We start from the raw sequence: 3,951 nt of genomic DNA, 5'->3' as shown, positions 1-3,951 counted from the left end.
AAAATGACAAGGCATTTTAAGTGGATCAGAGATTGAAATTAAAATATATGTGTTTAAAAGTGAGACATTAAAACCAAAAGTAAAGGAACTGTAGGAGAAAACAACTGTGAACTCGACTTTCAGCAAATGATTGTTTGAATACTCACTAAGTACAATGGGTTATATTTTGGTTAAATGATAAATGTAGGTAAATAAGGTAAATAAAAGATCTCACTAGATAGAGTTACTTTACCATGGATAGTGACCAATGTTTTTACAAACACTTCCTGAACAAAGGATGAAGTGAGCAGTGAGTGTTGTAGGAAATGTAGGCAAATGTTAGGAAAAACATTTTGGAAGCAAGAATCTTCAACACTTAAGTGGAAAAAATAATTCTAAAAATGGTGACTCTTGCACAGAATGTTTAAAAATCAAGTAGACTCACATCTGTCTGATGGAGTCATCATGTGTTATAGTTATAGCACCCTATGATTTTCAACTGGTTTCTGTTTCTGAGCTCCTCCAAGTTTCCCCAAATCTACCAATTATTTACATTATTGAGAAAAGAGGAAATTCTACTTGTTGGTCAAAATCAGAATTCTAGGTTATATCCTTCTCTCTACACTTCATATCATTACCCTCAGTATAAATTAGCCCTGAACTAGAGATAGTGAATTATTTTGGTTGTTGTTCTTCATATTTACTTAGAAGAATGTATAGAAATATAATGAAATAATAATTTTTAAGTTGCTTGAAAAACTTAACGTACAGTTTACTTCATCTACAAGTTAAAAGAGCTTCCATGATGTATGCTGGTGAAATTTTAATTGCAATTGAATTTGTTTTGTTTTGTTTTCTGTCTCCTCTTTTTAAAGAATTCTAAGTAACTTGTAGATGAATTAGTCCTTATGATGTATCCATATTGAAAGGAGTATAGGTAAAGAGTCTTCCTGTGATGCAGGAGACCAGGATTCGATCCTTGGATCAGGAAGATCTCCTGGAGAAGGGAATGGCAATCCACTCCAGTATTCTTGCCTGGAGAATTCCATGGACAGAGAAGTCTAGAGGGCTACAGTTAGTGGGGTTGCAAAGAGTCGGCCACTAACACATACACATAGATGCTCACTTGATCTTTCACTGGCTTTCTTCTCCTTATCCACTCATGCCAAAAAAAAAAAAAAAAATGGAGCTACTAATACATGCCAGAAACTGTGCTAGATGCTAAAAATGCATGCATGTGCTCAGCCATGTCTGACTCTTTGTGACCTCACAGACTGTAGCCTGCCAGGTTCCTCTGTCCATGGAATTATCCAGGCAAGAATACTGAAGTAGGTTGCCATTTCAGTGGGTCTTCCCAACCCAGGGGATCTCCCCAACCCAGGGACTGAACTCATGTCTCCTGCAGTTCCCACACTGCAGGCAGATTCTTTACTGCTAAGCCACTGGGGAAGATCCTGATGCTAAAAAAGTACCATAGAAAAAATATTCTAGTGAGAAGAGACAGACTATAAACACATAGATAAATAATGCCACTTGGAAATAAGCCTAATAATTAAAATTAAGTAGGGTACAGCAATGGAGTCAAGAGCTGTGATTTTAACTGAGATGAACAAAGAAGGCCTCTATAAAAATAAGACTTTGGGGCATTGTCCTGAAGAAGTGAAGAGGCAAATCAAACACTTCTGTCAGATATTTCAGAGGAATATCTACAGAAAACCGCAAATACAAAGACTTGAGGCAGAGGATTGCTCTGTGTATTGGAGAAAGAGTGAGGATGTAGGAAGGTTGGACAAGCAAGGGAGTGTACCTGGTAAAAAGGGCAGAATGATTCTCTACTCAAACATATTTACTTGTGATAAACTATTCCTCTCTTCTATGATCTTCATCTTGATCCCTGTCTCTATAAATGGGCATTTGAAAAAAGCTTAAGAGTTCCTGATTTTAGTTTGATATATTAATGATATGAAAAAGAAGGATAATTCACACATTAACAAGAAACAAGCACATTCAAGAAGGATTGCTAAGAGTACATATGTAAAGGAGTATTTATACAGGAGCGGGTATCCAGAAGCTAACAGTAAGAAGCCACCACCTGCAGTGTAAGGGGAGAAATGATGTTACAAGTCTAAAAACAGGAGCTGTAGCCATGAAAGAGGGGTTGCTCACTGCAAGTTATAGGTTAGGCAGCCTCTGCAGATTGGAGACCCAAAGGAGAGGAACCAGGGGAAGTTGATGCCCAGTCTCTCTCTTCTCACACCCATCAGTGCCTCCTATTGACCCACTTCGCCTGGAACTCTAAAGGCAAGGAGCCTTGGTAACTTTGCTACAGAATTCTGCAGTCTCAGGCATAAGGTAGAAAGAGAATTGGGGATAGGTAAGAAAGGCAAATAGAGAGAGATCATCACATGCTATATGCACATTCATATTTTATCAAGCTTTTAGTCCAGAAGCAGTTACAGCAGTAATAGTTAACAAGAATCAAATATGTAAATATGCATGACTTGCAAGGAGGCAATAAGATATTCTTCTACTTGTTAAAGTCTATGAAGCTTCAAAGAAATTTAGACATTTTTAATTTACCACCCCAAAGAGGAGTTTGTGTACATGTACAAACCATGTATTATTTTTAAGCACGTATGTATTATGTCTATTATATTGCCTTAAGTGAAAATGAAGTCGCTCAGTCGTGTCCAACTCTTTGCAACACCATGGATTATAGCCTACCAGGATCCTCAGTCAGTGGGATTTTCCAGGCAAGAATACTGGAGTGGGTTGTCATTTCCTTCTCCAGGGGATCTTCCCGACCTGGGGATCGAACCTGGGTCTCCCACATTGTAGGCAAACACTTTACCTTCTGAGCTACCAGGGAAGCCCCTAAGGATTGAAGAAATTGCTGTTCCATTCAACTGAGTCATCTCAGACATCACTTGTTATTCAGGACCTCAGGTGTGTTTTGGAGGGTCCCTCCATAGGGGCATTAGTGGTTCAGTGGTAGAATTCTTGCCTCCCATGCAGGAGACCCAGGTTCGATTCCCAGTCAATGCATCATATGATGGTCCTGTTTGTTTGCGCTTCCCTTGTGACCCAGCTGGTAAAAAATCCACCTGCAATGCAGGAGACCTGGGTTCAATCCCTGGGACCTGGGTTCTATCAATGGGTTGGGAAGATCCACTGGAGAAGGGAAAGGCTACCCACTCCAGTATCCATTATTAGCCACCTATAAGGATGATTCCCTAGTACTTCAGAGGGCCAGATGTATACAGTTGTGTCTCATTCTTGTTATCTAAAAAGAAACTATATATTCTGAATACCCTATGCCAGACATCTCTGCAAATTTCCCATTAGATATCAAAGTAGTTGTATTGCCACAGACTGTGTTTGGAGCTATCACAATTCTACTCTCAAAACTCTTTTTTGGAGGCTATTAAAATAAGACGTGATATCATACATTGACACATGTTCATACTTTTCATTAATATGGGCTCTGGTCGACAAGGATTTGAACTGAACTTATTGTATCTTAAGCCATGATTATATTTCATTCATTACTATTCTTTTATTATAAAAGTTTCAGGCATACAGCTTGTAGTTTAACATCTGTATACATTAGTGTGGTCACCACCACCAGTCTAGTTACATCTATCACCATACAGCTGACTCTCCTTCACCCATTTTGCATACCCTCTCTCACCTCCTGCCCCTGTGGTAATCAATAATCTCTTTTCTGAATCTACAAAATTGTTTCTGTGCTATTTTCTTTGTTGGTTGGCTTTGTTTTGTTGCTCTTTTCAGATTTCATTGTGGAATCTAAAAAGAGTATGAGTAAAATCATAAAGCATTTGTCTTTCTTCATCTGAATTATTTCACTTAACATATCTCTACACCTAGCAAGGTAGACTGATATCACAAAAACTGTTTCTGCCTATGTCTTAGACCCCAGGGAGAATGTCAACTAGTTCCTGCCTCTCTGCC

The 3,951-nt window shown here is 38.7% G+C and overlaps 1 non-coding gene across 1 annotated transcript; it reads left to right on the top strand.

Moving 5' to 3' along the window:
- TRNAG-CCC lies at window positions 2,954-3,024 on the top strand. Its single transcript has one exon. It is a non-coding gene; the product is annotated as a tRNA-Gly (tRNA).

This window comes from Capra hircus, chromosome 4, assembly GCF_001704415.2.
Source record: "Capra hircus breed San Clemente chromosome 4, ASM170441v1, whole genome shotgun sequence".
In the NCBI taxonomy this organism is placed as follows: Eukaryota; Metazoa; Chordata; class Mammalia; order Artiodactyla; family Bovidae; genus Capra; species Capra hircus.
Note: the sequence above shows the minus strand (reverse complement) of the source record. Positions and strands in the feature narration are given on the sequence as shown.